Genomic DNA, 15,882 nt, shown 5'->3' with positions numbered 1-15,882 from the left:
CGGAGAGAGAGTGTTTTCGCGCACTTTAAAAAAGCGGTCCGGCATGTAGGTGTGTTTACTGTCCTCCACTCCCTGACGACTTTGCTTCCCCATTTGACTTGCATTGGGATTCATGTTTCAGTCGGACCTTTGACTTTTCACAATAGTCGGCCGATTTCGTTCGACTCGACTTTTAAGAAAGTCGGGTGTCATGAAACCCGACTCGACCCTAAAAAAGGCAAAGTCACTCATCTCTACCTTTAAGTAACATTAGATGTATGCATATGCTTTAAACACAAACCTATTTTTTTAATTAAAAGCATGGATTTTCCAAACTCTGTGAAACAAAGTAACCTCATATAACTTCACTACTGAGTTTATATAACTCCAAAAAAGAGCATAGGTCACTCATTTATTAAATTATACATTGCAGCTTACTGCCACGTAGGGTTCTTTTTGAGATAGTCTAATGGTACATTTGCACTTGTTAGCAATAGTGTAGCACGTTTGAAGTGTTTAGGTCTCCCAACTTTTTGCTCAGTAGCGCATAATTACTGTGATAAAGCCAATTATCACACTAGGTAAACAGCTACATGTAACAAAGAAAAAAATATAACATTTTTTTTCAAAGTTTTAAAGTTTATCGTTACATATAAAAAAAGTGCTAGTCATAGTAAAAATAATTAAAAACAGATACATAGATTCAAAGTATTCTACCTGCCAAATAGCTAAGTAGTATAGGTGAAAATACAAATGAACCAAATATAAAGTGTTTAAAGAATATGGACACTTTTGGGAACTTTTTTTGCAGTATAATGCTTGTATTTTTGGCTAAAAATCTTTCTTAAAACTAGATTTCTTTAGAGGGAAACTGCGAGTTGTTTTTTTTAATATATAATCTGAGAACAGCCTGATGCAGGGGTTGATATCCTGATTCTTGGGATATGTCATTTGTTGGCCTGCAGTTCTCTGAATGCTCTGACCTCTGCATAATCTGATTGGCAGCTTTCTGTGTACACTGAGCATTGACATAAAGTTGATGATCAGTGATGGGGTTAGGATTAGACAAAGCACTTGACTAGGAAGCACAAGACACAGCCCTATAGTTATAATCCCCTGTTGATTAAACATTGATTTTATTAAAACAGCAAAGCACAGTGTTGACACATTGCCTGAATCATGGTATCAGCCATCATATCATGCTCATCTTGGACTACATAGCAGCAATCAAAGAACAGATTCCCTTAAAATATTTTGTGCAATTTGTTTTTTACAGGCAGTTCTTTTTCCAGCACATTGTGGACTGCAGAATTCGTTAACATAGAAACCATTAGTCAGCTTTAGAGATGGTGAGGCAAATTTGTGGAGGATTGAGTTTGAGTTGAATTTCCTGAAAGTTGTGGCTTCACATGAATTTAAAGATTTTGAGATTTTATTCACAGTTTACTTACTTACTTACTTTATGGTATTTGCTCAATGTTTTTATCCTAGGTTTTTTTCTTAAAAAAAAGTTACCCAGAATAATTTCTCACACTGTTGAAATATCTAAGATCAGGCTAATGCCATTTTGTGCTGCTGCTTGTGCCTCCCCATAATGCCGTATAGCTATGACATTTTACACGTTATCATACTAGTACAGTGGTAGTCAGTACCTGGATCATCACAGATGAGTGGTTTTCAGTGGAGCACAGTTTGTATGGCAGAATCGCTTTCCATTTCCAGAAAAATTTGGTAAGAGTCTCTCAGCTCTTATGGTCAGAGGCGCCCTCATTCTCTTTTTCCTGTAGAGTGTAAGCTTTTAGTTTTCTCTTTTTCTCTCTTTCTTGTAAACTATATGCTCTTATGATTAGAGATGAGCGAGTACTGAAGTATTCGGACTCGCTATACTCGTACTGAGTATACCTTAATACTCGGGTATTCGGTACGAATAGCGAGTCCAATGATAGTCAATGGAAAATGCGAGTAATTTTCTGCTGGACCCTTCAAAGCAGTCTGGGGGCTGAGGAAAAGGCTAAAAAATGTGTTAAAAAAATGTATGCTGTAAAAAAATGTATATAACATGGGGGCATCTGGTCACGGGCTGCACGAGTGGTTTTACACCACTGCTTCACTAGAATGTACAAGCACTATTTGAAGTCCTGTAGTTTTTTGCCAGAAGAGCGGGACTCGTACACCACTTACGCAGTGCCAGTGATATATCAGAAGTGCCGTAAGAGCGAATGATGATGGAGGCGATCTTCTGACAGCTAAGTGTGTAAGTGGTGTAAGGAGAGCAATCTTCCCTAGGGGCTATGTTATGGCTAATGCAGGAAGAAGCCACCCATCATCATCATCATCATCACAAGGGATTCACAATTATAAAGCTTGGACTACTGTCCTTGTTGTGCCACTGCCCAATGTGTAGGCATAGATATAGTGTCTTCAAAACATTAGCCCTAGGGGCTGTATCATGGTTGGTTGATGATGGAAGCAAGGCAGGTATGAAGCCAAACAATTATGATGAAGCTAGGACTACTAGCATAGAGGTGGCAGTGCCCAGTGTCCAGGCATAGCCCCAAGGCATATACCCAAGGGCTATATTATAGTTGATGAAGGAAGCAAGACAGGTCTGGAGAGCCAAACAATTATGATGAAGCTAGGACTACTAGCATAGAGGTGGCAGTGCCCAGTGTCCAGGCATAGCCACAGTGTCTCCAAAAATTAACCCAAGGGGTATGATACCATGGTTGATGAAGGAAGAAGGGTCTCACTCTCATTACAAGTGCCTCCAATGGGAAATATTAATTAACGTAACATTATTTTTAGCTTATTGACCATGAGGTACATGTGTCAGAAGCAGGTTTTGAAAATATGTGTAAGAAGAAGAAAAGGGGCTTGTATGGGAAGGGATGGATGTGATCACCAATTTAAGAATAAAAACGTGTTGGGTGACTTTAGGTTGGGATACTGTCATCTGGAGGGCTTAAATACTGTTGTGAAATCCAGTCCTTGTTAAATTTTATCAGAGTCAGCCTGTCTGCATTGTCTGTAGTCAACCGTGTGCGTGTATCTGTGATGATTGCCCCAGCGGCACTGAAAACACGCTCTGACATCACACTAGCAGCAGGGCAGGCCAGCACCTCCAAGGCATAGAATGTGAGGTCAGGCCAACTATGCAGCTTGGATACCCAGTAATGAAATGGTACAGAAGCGTCAGGAAGGACACAGGTATGGTCAATTAGATAGTCATTGACCATCTTGTTCAACTTCTCCCTCCTTGACATTGCTACTGTTCCAGCTAGTCCTTGGTGATGAGCTGGTTTATTGAAGAAGGCCCAGTTTGTGGACATTTTACCACCACCTCTTTTGGACCTGCTTGGCATATCTCTCCCCATTAATGCATGCTGTTGCACAGAGCTGGTATCTCTGCTAGCAGTGGTGTCTGAGGGTGCTATTGCCATCAAATGATCGACAACGGCCTTCTTGAAGGATTCCATTGTGAAACCCCTTGGTGACTGCAACAGTAGCAAAGGAAATTTGTCCTTGTACCATGGGTCTAGAAAGGTGGCCAACCAGTATAGGTTGCTATAGAAAATGTGGATTACGCTAGTGTCTTGGCACAGACAGTCAGATATGAAGTGTGCCATGTGTGCCAAGCTGCAAAGAGGCAAATGTTCTGTGACCCCTGAAGGATGAACAATACCCATCCTCTCCTCACACTGACTCTCCTCCTTCACCTCTTCCTCTTCAACCCACCCATGCTGGACAGACATGAAGCTGGGGTTGGGATTCTTCTCTGTAGCATGAGGTGTCCCCTCGGTACCACTGAAAAAGAAGTCCTCTCCCTCCTCATTTTCATCATCATTTTCATCCCCCAATGTTACCTGATGATATTAGCTGGGCTGGGTAGGATCACCCATTGTGAAATCTTGCTCCATACCCAGTTGCTGGGCATGCAAAGATTCCATTTTTTGATTGTGCAGTGATTTTTTCAGCAGACATAGCATAGGGATGGTTGCGCTGATAATAGCCTGATCACTGCTCACAAGCTTGGTGCAGTACTCAAAGTTATCAAGCACCTCACAAATATCAGCAATCCACACCCACTCAACATTTGTTATGTGTCTTGGCTGAGGCTCAGTGTGACGGGCATATTTAAGCTGTTATTCAGAAAGTGCCCTCTGCTGCTCACTTACCCTTGCCAACATATGATATGTTGAGTTCCACCGTTTTGGCAGGTCGCAAATGAGTCTGTGGTTTGGCAAATTAAATTGCTTTTGAAGCACTGCAAGACCGGCAACAGCGGTTGAGGAGTGGCGGAAATGGGCGCAAATACGGCACACCTTCTCAAGTAGGTACCGCAAGTCAGGGTATGTTTTTATAATTTTCTGCACTACTAGGTTCAGCACATGAGCTATGCATGGCACATGTACCAGCTTCCCGAGCTTTAAAGCCGCCACCAGGTTACGCTCATTGTGGCAGGCAACCAGACCAGGTTGGAGTTGCCGTGGGGAGAACCACTGATCGGTCTGTTGTTTTATTCCTTGCCACAGCTCTGCTGCAGTGTGTGGTGTTTCACCTAAGCAGATCAGCTTCAGAAGAGCGTTTTGCCGCTTTGCCGATGCGCTACTGCACAGCTCCCAACTTGGCAGTGATGTGGAGGGTAATTCAGCATAGGATGATGAGGCAGAGGAGGAGGAAGAGGGGAGACTGGACGTACATGATGAGGCGGAAACCCTGATTGAGGTTGGGCCCGCTATTCGTGGCGTGGGTAGGATATGTGTTGATGGTCCAGTTTGAGACTTAGTCCCACCCTCCACCAGGTTGAGCCAGTGTGCCTTGACAGAGATGTATCATCCCTGGCCACAAGTACTTGTCCACTTTTCTGTTGTAAGATGGACCTTCCTGGTTACGGCGTTGGTGAGAGCACGCTTTAGATTGTTTAAGACGTGCTGGTGTAATGCGGGGACTGCACACCGGGAAAAATAATGCCGCCTGGGAACCAGTATCATGGGGCAGCCACAGCCAAAAGATCATGGAAAGACTGTCCCCACAAGCCAAAACGACAACATCTCCACGGCTAGTAACTTGGCAATGTGCGCGTTCAGTATTTGTTCTTGTGGGTGCGTGGCTTGGTATTTACATGTCCTTTCATACATCTGGGGCATGTACAATTGGACACTTTCCTGGGACAAACAAGTGGATGAGCTTGTTGTGGCCTGTGTCTGTGCAGCTGCAGCTCGTGAGCAAGAGGTATGATGATCACCTGCCCAGAAGATTGGAAAGGACATATCACAGGTGACATGGCAGTGGTTTGACCCACAGTCGCAGACACTGATTTGGTAGTTTAGTTTGCAAAAGAGAAGACTGAGAGGAGACTTAATAGCTGTAAGGAAAGACTAGAAGCAATGGGATGAAACTGAATGGGAGGAGACACAGATTAGATATTAGAAAAAACTTTTTGACAGTTAGAGTGATCAATGAGTGGAACAAGCTGCCACGAGAAGTGGTGAGTTCTCCTTCAATGGATGTCTTCAAACAGAGGCTGGACAGACATCTGACTGGGATGATTTAGCGAATCCTGCTTTGAGCAGGGGGTTGGACCAGATGGCCCAGGAGGTCCCTTCCAACTCTACGATTCTATGATTCTATGATTCTATGGTACCCTGTTGTTCAGCCCACCGACTAGGGTGCTTGGCTGCCATGTGTTTCTGCATACTGGTGGTTCTTTGGCTGCCTTTGCCCTGGCCTCTGCTCAGCTTCCTATGGCAGATGCTACAGATGACAACATTTGGTTCAGAAGGACTATCGGAAGAAAATTTCCAGATAGCAGCTGAGCGCACCCTTGCCTTGACTTGGGGCACAGAGGGATTGCTTTTGGCAACAGCTGACACACTTTGCACTCTGCTCAAACCAGTAGTCCTTGGTGCCTTTGTTGGTGCTACGTATCCACCTTCATCCTCTGTGCTGCTGTGCTGGCTATGCGTGCCAACGGTCCAGGTCAGATCGGTGGTCTCATCATTGACCACCTCATCGTCCATGTCATCCTCCTTCCGTGTTGATATTGGTTACTGGCCAGATGGCAACTGTGTGTCATCACCATCAGCCTCCATCTCTTCACCCGGTATATCACGTGGATGAAAGTGGCTTTCTTCTGGCTGTGGAGTTTCAAATATTTGGACATCATCAACAGACGACACCCCCTCACGTTCATCTTCAATGTTGTGTGGTCAGAGGCCAGAGGCAATGCAAGGAAATGGATCAAACAGATCCTCGGAGTGACCAAGGTTGGGGTCAAATGTTTCCTGTGACTCCTGACTGGGTGATGAACTACAAACAGGTTGAGAATAGGATGACCCAGCATTATCTGTATGGACAGTAAACTGTTTTGTCATGGACGATTGGGTGCTGCTAGAACATTTCGTTGAGGCCTTATCAGCCATCCAAGACAATATCTGCTCTTGTTCTTCTGGCTTCCAGTCCCGTTTATGTTCCAGACCGGGAAATTTCACCAAGAAACTAGATGCATCAACCTTCTTCGATCTCCCAGACTCTGTGCCTTGTTGGGCACCAACGACCCCACATCCACGTCCCTGTCCCTTCACAACAACCTTTTTAGGAATTTTGGATTTTTCTGCCATAGTTGCAGATGTTCAGATGCAGATATCGGGGAACAAGGAGCAGTTAGTACTTTGTGGAAGGTAGCACTACAGCCTAGTACTGCTCTGTGTTTTACAAACAGCACCCCAACAGCACAAAAAAACTGCCCTGAGGTTTAAGGCAAGAATACGCACCCCAGACACCAAACAAGACAGTGGTGCTGGCTGCGTGTCAGTTGTGCAGTACCGTGCGTGCATATTATTCACTGTGAACACAGCACCACACCAGCACAAAAAACTGCCCTGAGGTTTAAAGCAAGAGTACGCTTCCAGACACCACACAAGACAGCAGTGCTGGCTGTGTGTCAGTTGTGCAGTACTGTGCGTGGGTATTATTCACTGTGAACACAGCACCGCAACAGCACAAAAAAATTTCCCTGAGGTATAAGGCAAGAATACGCCACCCAGGCACCACATAAGACAGCGGTGCTGGCTGTGTGTCAGTTGTGCAGTACCGTGAGTGCATGCTATTCGCTGTGAACACAGCACCGCAACAGCACAAAAAAACTGCCCTGCAGGGGTAAATGTGACCCCCAAAAATGCTGGGAAAATTGACATTACTACTGACATTACACTTTCAGCTCTGAAAAGAGCTTTTGGGTTTCACAGAGGAATTCTGGATGATTTGCACCAAAAAACACAACTCTCCCTAGCAGCTGCTCACACTCTCCCTACACTAGCTGTGTTCTGTATGCAATGTGCAGAAAATGGTGGTGGCAGGGCTAAGAGCCAGGCTATGATGAGTTATAGCCTATGATGATGCTGGGCAGCCAGCCAATCATAGTAATGCTGCCCACAACCAAGAAGGGTGCAGCATTGCTGTGATTGGCAACTGCTGGGCGGAAGAACCGAATAGTGCGAGGCGAGTAGTGAAATACTTGCTATGTACCGAGTACCTCGAGTACCGCATTACTTGCCGAGTACCGAATACCCATGAATATGCTCGCTCATCCCTACTTATGATCAATGGTTTCCTCTCTGTCGCCTAGAGTGTGTAAACTTTTATGATCAGTGGGGTCCTCTCGCTCTCCCATAGAATTTACTCTCTTATGGTAAGAGGGATTCTATCTCTCTCTCTTGTAGAGTGTAAGCTTTTATGGTCAGAAGGGTTCACTCTCTCTCCTGTAAAATCTTTGCTGTTATGATCAGTGGAGTCCTCTCTGTCACCTATAGGGTGTAAGCTCTTATGGTCAGTGGGGTCTTAACTTTCTCCTGTAGAGTTTACGCTCTTATGGTCAGGGGGGTCCGATCTCTCTCGTAGGCTGTAAACTTTTATAATCAGAGGGCTTTACTCTTTGTCCTTTCAGTCATGTGTATTTTCAGAGCAGAACCAGTCAATGGTCGCTGTATTACTAAAGTTTATAAGGAGGCTGAATGTTCTTGGCTACATCTACTGAATTGTTCTTATCAAACCAGCTGTTCTTCCAGTACAAACACTTTTTGCAATTCAGTTAAAGCATGTTGCAAAACTTAGTAAAGCATGGAAAGACACTCTTCAAGCTGTTCAGATCTTTGTCTTGCTCTGGAAGAGAAATGGATGGTATGGAACAAGTACATATGCTGGTCTTTGTTATACTGAATTTTGAAACACATTGTAACTGGCTTAGAAATGAGAATTTTTTTTTTTTAATTCGAAGAAATGCCGAATCAATTCATATTTTGTATCATTTTTCACCTTGCAAGCCAGGAAAGGATCTGTGCACTTTGCAGATATGGAAAATGGTTTGAAAAAGCATCTTGGATGCCACATGTGCCTATTCAGCAAGTATGGTTTCTTTTTATTGTGATCTACCTTTATTTTATGAACCGCAGTATTATGTACCTATACCATATCTACTGTATTTCACAGTAACTACAAGGTCAATGCTTCTTGCTCACAGTACTACATGATCGATACTGCTATCTACCTTTACTAAATGTAGCTATATTGCTCTTTGTAGTGTACCATTCTACACTTGCACTACATGAATTACACTGCTTATTACTTGGTCATGTACTCTGCTGTTATCTAACGGTACTACATACACTATGCAATCTCTATATTTGTGGAGAAACTCAAGCTATTTATATGACTAGTTGCTGGTTTAACAATACTTATGCACGGTGTATATTAAACAGGTCCCCGAAGACTCTGGTCCTTAACCCCTTTCTAACCTGGGATGCAATAGTACATCCAAGGTCAGATCCCCCGCTTTGATGAGGACTCCGGCCGTGAGCCAGCATCAAAGCTGTTTTGAACAGCTGACATGTGCCCACAATAGGCGCAGGTGGAATTGTGATCCATCCATGCCTATTAACTAGTTAAATGCCGCTGTCAAACGCTGACAGCGGCATTTAGCCAATGCTTCCAGCCGCCGGGCCGGAGATACGCGCATTGCTGACCTGTCATGTGATTGGGGGTGAGTGATGCATTGGCATAACAACCAGAGGTCTCCTAGAGACTTCTATGGTTGTTGATTCCGGATTGCTATGAGAGCTATGAGAGCCACCCTGTGTTTGGCGCTCATAGCAATGCTGCAATTCTGCGACATATTGTCGATCTGCTCATTGCCTATATGTAGCAGAGCCGATCCAGTAGTGGATGCTTCTATTGAAGCATGCCAAAATCAAAAAAATATGTTTTAAAAAAATATGACAGAAATAAAAAAAAATAAAAGTTTAAATCACCCCCCTTTCGCCCCATTAAAGATAAAACAATAAAAAAATCACACATACACATATTAGGTATCAACTTGTTCAGAATCGCCCGATCTATCAATACAAATGGGTTAAATCAATTGCTAAATGGCATAGCGGGGAAAAAAAATCAAAACGTCAGAATTATGTTTTTTGGTTGCAGAAACATTGTATTAAAATGCAATAATAGGCAATCAAAAGATCACATCTGCACATAAATGGTATCCTTGAAAACATCAGCTTGGCATGCAAAAAATGAGTCTTCTCCCAACACCAGATCATGGAAAATGGAGACGCTACAGGTACCGAAAAATTGCGCAACTTTTTTTTAGCAAACTTTGGAATTCTTTTGCACCACTTAGATTAAAAAGAACCTGTACATGTTTGGTGTCTATGAACTCGTAATGACCTGGAGAATCATAATGGCAGGTCAGTTTTAGCATTTAGTGAACCTAGCAAAAAGCCAAGCAAAAAACATGTGTGGGATTGCATTTTTTTGCAATTCCACCGCACTTGGAAATTTGTTCCCATTCTTGAGTACACTTCATGCTAAAACAAATGATGTTTTTCAAAAGTACAACTCATCTCGCAAAATAAAAGCCATCACATGGCCATTTTGACAGAAAAATAAAAAAGTTATGGCGCTGGGAAGAAGGGGAGCGAAAAAGGAAAACGCAAAACCAGAAAAAGCTGGGGTCATTAAGGGGTTAAAAGGCTGTACACTATTATGACTCAGTTATTGGTTTTGCCATGAATGCTTAAGGATAATACACATAAAGATTCCCTGTACATTTTCTGTAAAGTTTCATGTTGTTTAAGGCCTTTCTGCTTCACGTCCTGTGTCTTGACATAAAATCTGTTGTCAGAAAGATCACTTCTTCTTCAGAAAACTTTGCTCCCTTCTTGCTGTGTTTCCCATCATTTCTGACTTGGGCTGCAAGCCAGTAGTGAGAACCCTAATGTAACTTCTTCCACTCCTCCTCCAGAGCCACTCACAACCCCAGCACAATTCTCTGTAGAGGGCACTGTTAAAGAGAATAGAAGTAATGCACAATGCAACAGATCTGTCAAAAAAAGATAATTATGTGCTATCCATCACTGACATACAGAGCTGCTATCAGGGCATTACTGCCCTGACAGGCATATGGGGTCTGATCAGCAGAGGGGGCCCGCATCGGGCCCCATCTCTTCTGGTCATCGGACCCCAGTGGCAGGAGTTTGATGGTGCAGAAACTGAACCTGTGTCCGAGACGCAGGTTCAGTTAAACTCTGTTGCCATGCGGGCCTGGGCCTGCACGACAATAGTTAAAAGCCGCCAGCCAGTTGGAGGCTGGCAGCTGATGTCAGCGCGCACACCACCGGCGTATGATGTCATTGTCATTTGCCGGCAAGTGTGCGATTTAACTGCACGGAAGGAGCATCGCCACAGGAGTGTGGCAAGGTAAGGAGAAAGTTTAATTTTTTTAATGAAAGCAGCACGGGAGCAGGATGGGAGACACAGGTGGAAGAATGGAGACACAGGGGGCAAGTATGGAGACAGGCGGAATAATGGAGACACATGAGGAAGAATGGAGACGCAGGGGGAAGAATGGAGACACAAGGAGGAAAAATGGAGACACGGTGGGAAGAATGGAGACACAGGAGGAAGAATGGAGACACAGGGGGAAGAATGGAGACACGGGGAAATTAATTAAGAGTTGTTATTATTATTGCAGTCATGTATTTATTTTATTTTTTGAGGATACTGGTTTAAATGGGGGGCAGTCCTTTTACTCTGCAGAGCGACACTATGTTGCCTTTTTTTCTTCATCTGTTGTAGTGTAGAAGTTGGGAAAAAAATTAAGTAATATGTTCTGCAAGCAGTGATCTAGATAACTGTGTTATTTCTTGCACAGACAAGCCCTGGCTGGAAGAAGTGATGGCAATCTGTGCTGGATGAAGATGAAAAGCAAAAATGAAGGACTTCACCTAGAGACATCACTGGTGAGTCAGTGTGTTTCTTGTACACTGACACTATACACTGTATACTATACACAGCAATCCAGTGCACAATGTCACCAGTGATCACTGTATTACCTTTACTATGACACTATATACAGAGCTGCTGTGTATAATGTCATTGATCATTGTATAACCTGTACAATATATACAGTGCTCATGTGTATAATGTCACTGTTGATGACTGTATTTCCTGCACATTGATACTGTATACAGAGCTCCTGTGTATACTGTCACTGGTGATCACTGTTTTACCTGTGCACAGACACTGCATACTAAGTACAGCTCTCCTGTGTATAATGACACTTATGGTGATATTAGTATTTTTTTATTAATGATCAATATTGTAGTATTCAGCCACTATGTGGTGTTAATATGCTGTCCTGCCATGATGTGGCAGTGTTTGTTCCTTGTATGTGCTGCTATTTGGTCACTATGTGGTGGTAATATGTGGTCTGGTCATGGTATGGTGGTATTTTTTTCTTTATACAGTATGTGCTATTATTTGGTCACTATGTGGTGGTACTATGTGGTCGGGACATGGTGTGGCAGATCTGTCCCTTGTATGTGGTATTATAGGTCACTATGTGGTGGTAATATGATGTCTGGTCATGGTTCGGTGGTATTTGTCCCTTGTATGTGATATTATTGGTCATTTTAAATACTGAAAAATAAATAAAAATATACCAAAATTCTTTTGTATATTTTAACAAATGATTAATAGGATAAAGTAGAGTAGTGCTCGACCAAAAGAGTATACCTTGGAGTATACCTTGTCGTGGTGGCGGATTAAAAATTAATTTGGCCAAAACAAAAGCTACAGGCTATATGTGTGGCCTGGTGATGGGAACTGTTAATGTGTGATTGGTGAGAAGTGAAGTTTTTCTAAGAGAGAGTGGTGGGGCTGTGGACAGGTTGAGGGGTGGAGCCTGGGTGAAGTCTCAAGGGGGCCCAAAAAAGATTGCCAGTATGAGGCCCCAAAATTCCTTGTGGCAGCCCTGCTGAAATATACAGTGGATGGAAGAAAGATAGATGGGATAGAAGGACAGACAGACAGACAGACAGACAGATAGATAGATAGATAGATAGATATGAAAACAGCATTTGACACAGCACACCACTTGGAAAATTGGCAGAATAGCCCACTGCAGCAAAGTTTCTGTTCATATCATGAACCCTATTGAAAAATGATTAGATAAATGGGATAGGTTTTATTAGATAGATAGATAGATAGATAGATAGAATGAAAAAGCAGCACAAACAAAAAAAGAAAAGAGGGGGTGCACGCTCCCAGGTATATACCAAACCTTTAAAGCATCCATCAAAAATTGAAAGCAGCATGCTGCTTTCAATTTTTGATGGATAGATAGATAGATAGATACAGTAGATAGATGGGATGGGATAGATATAATAAATTGATGAATAGATAGAGGGATAAAACAGATGGATAAAGATAGATGGAATGAATAAATGGATGGGATGGATGGTTGAATTGGATGAGTAAAGAAAAATGAATGTATTTATGTAATATAGAGTAAACAGCTAGGGTGTTTGTATGTATATATTGTGAGGCAGTGACCCATGTCACAGGTAGGGGTCACTGTGTGTTCTCCTCAAGATACTCACGGAGGCATATTGAGGCCATGAGGGGGCCTTGCAGTTGCAGGTGTTGCTATGATTGCAATGGTGAAGCAGTGACGGATGTCGCAGGTAGGGGTCACTCTGTATTCTTCCCAGGATGTGCGCTAAGGTGTATGAAGGCAATAGGAGTGCATGGCAGTCACGAGCATAGCTGTGACTGCAATGCAGACTGAAAATAAAATAAGTGCTAGCCTTTGATATGCTAGTGTCCAAGGCGGATGTAGGGAAAACCTGCTCTGGGATGTTGTGTTATGAAACAGACTGCAGGGTAGTCCGTTTCATTCCAGCCCAGGTTTTCCATGTGGCTTGAAGCCACAGGTTCTTTTGTTAAAAACCCTGCAGGAAAGGGTGTATTTGTGTCTGGAGTAAGATCAGTGTCAGTCTGGTGTGTGCTATTGTGCAGAACAGTTGGCTTTGCAGAGCTATACCTGTGTGAGGCAGCAAAGGCCAGCAGAGCCATCAGCCAGGGCAGCTGAATAGCCTGGCACCCGCAGCACGCTGAGCGGTGCTGCCATTCACGGTAACTGGTCTCGGAGGTGGATGCCCTGTGCCCGAAGGAGGAATTGCATGTTTAACGCCTGCAAACGGGAGGATATGGTTCCCGGTTGTAATCCGGAGGATATCAAGGACTGTGTCTGGATGTGAGTAAAGAGTCAAAGGGAGGTCCAACTTGTTTAGGGACTGTGTAAACGGAAAGATGCCATATAGTATGAAGTGCAGTGAAATGGACACTGATTCTATGCACTAATATTATATGCACTTGTGTGAAGCAGACACTGAGTTGATGTGCACTTGTGTGATTGGACTTTAAAGCTGTGAAGTAACACATTAAAGAGACTTTGTGTTTGAACTTTGTGGGTTACTGTCTCTTCACTGCATATGGTGCTACCGGTGCACTACAATATTATATATATATATTATATATAGTCATGGCTGAAAGTGTTGACACACTCTAAATTGTTCCACAACATGAAGTATTTCTCCCAGAAAATTAAAATTTATTGCAATTACAAATGTTATGTTTTACACATGTTTATTTCCTTTCTATTTAGTAGAACAACGTAAGAAACTGTGAAAAAATTGCAAATTGGATATAATTTCATGCAAAGCCCCAAAAATGGGCCAGAGAAAATTGCTGGCACCTTTCCAAAAATGTGGGTAAACAACTTTGATTCAACTATGTGATGCTCATTCAAACTCACCTCTGGCAAGCAACAGGTGTGGGCAATATGAAAATCACACCTGGACCAGATAAAAAGGGTAGCAGTTGACTGAATCTTTGCTTTGAGTTTCTGTGTGTGCCACACTAAGCATGACGAACAGAAAGAGAAGAAAGCTGTCTGAGGCCTTGAGACCAAAAGTTGTTGAAAAATATCAACAATCTCAAGGTTACATCTCCAGAGATGCTGTTGTTACTTTGTCCATGGTGCCAGAATAATCAAGAATTTTACAACGCATGGCACTGTAGCTATTCTCCCTGGATGTGGATGGCAGAGCAAAATTGATGAAAGGTTGCAATACAAGATTGTCCAGATAGTGGATAAGCAACCCAAATCGAGTTTAAAAGAAATTCAAGTTGCCCTGCAGGCTCAGCATGCATCAAGTTCAGAGTGAATGATACATCGATGCAGGGGGACTCCAGTGCTGTTACAGAGACATAAAAAAGCTGGACTGCAGTTTGCCAAAATGTATGTAAGTTAATATCATTCTGGGAAAGTGTCTTGAGAACAGATAAGACAAAAATAGAGCTTTTTGGTAAAGCACATCATTCTACTGTTTACTGAAAATTGAATGAGACCTGCAAAGAAAAAAATGCAGTACCTACAGTCAAATGAGGCAGAGGTTCTAAAATATTTGAGTTTGCTTTGCTTCTTCTTGCGCTGGGTGCCTCGACTATGTGCAAGGCATTATAAAATCTGAAGATTACTACAGTATTTTTATGAAGGAAGAATCTCCAGCGTAATGATAGTATTTTTTAAAAAACAAAAATGTTATTATGCATAGATAAAAATACAATGGAAAAAAGGACATAATGAAAAACCAGCAGGCAGATGGGGTCTCTATAACCAAAGCAAAATTCCACATGGTCAGGTGGAGGAAAACCTCTAGACCACAAACATAGAAAACCAAAAATAGAAGACCATAGAGGTAAAAAGGGGATCAAGGGTAAACTTAATTATAGTGAGGAAAAAGGATATAAATGACTATCAAAAAATTGTCAGTAGTACCACAAAAGTAACTATCCTTCGCCTATTAATGACTATAAGTATAGATATATAATACCATTACTCCTTGATATAATAGAGGCTCCATAAACGATAAATAATTAGCATAAAAATTTATTTTATTTTATTAGACAAAAAATTTGAATAGTGACAACATGGAAGCAAACAAAACACGGGACAGTGAAAATATTAAATAAAACAATTATAGAATAAATCACCAAAACAAGAAGAAAAACATATGTCCTATGTGTACAACCGTATGCCAACACGCAGTAAAATGACTGCACAATGTATTCACAACGAAATACAGGCTTAAATGGCTAATTGTGCGTATTGAGGTCAGCAGCATATAAAAAGGACAAATCTCTCTCTGTGCAAAATAAAAAAGGAGGGGAAACTGTCACACACTGCCTAACATAAAGCTGCAGCCACTCTCAGTAAGGTTGAGTACTCCCCTTTTAACATATCTGGCAAAGCCATAGTAAAACACCTAGATAAAATGATGGCTGTGTCGTGGGCAGTATTACATAAATAGCACAGGTGGGAGCAAATAAGTAGATACACTATTATATTAATTACCTTCATTCACTGTATAGTAGAGAGTGGGTGCAGCAGGCACGTGTGGGACACCGGGAGCCAGATGGGGTCTCTAGTAGTCAGAAATCAACGTGTTTTGACCTAGGTGGTCTTACTCATGGCCATGGCCAAAATACTATCATTACGCT

At 42.4% G+C, this 15,882-nt stretch overlaps 1 protein-coding gene across 1 annotated transcript in view; it reads right to left on the bottom strand.

Annotated features, from left to right (window-relative positions):
* CNTNAP2 (contactin associated protein 2) overlaps positions 1-15,882 on the bottom strand; it is a 2,930,334-nt gene that overhangs the window by 1,663,127 nt on the left and 1,251,325 nt on the right. The gene's annotated exons all lie outside the window — the stretch shown is intronic.

The sequence above is a fragment of the Dendrobates tinctorius genome, unplaced genomic scaffold (genome assembly GCF_039654945.1).
Source record: "Dendrobates tinctorius isolate UK_male_01 unplaced genomic scaffold, ASM3965494v1 ptg000162l, whole genome shotgun sequence".
In the NCBI taxonomy this organism is placed as follows: domain Eukaryota; kingdom Metazoa; phylum Chordata; class Amphibia; order Anura; family Dendrobatidae; genus Dendrobates; species Dendrobates tinctorius.
Note: the sequence above shows the minus strand (reverse complement) of the source record. Positions and strands in the feature narration are given on the sequence as shown.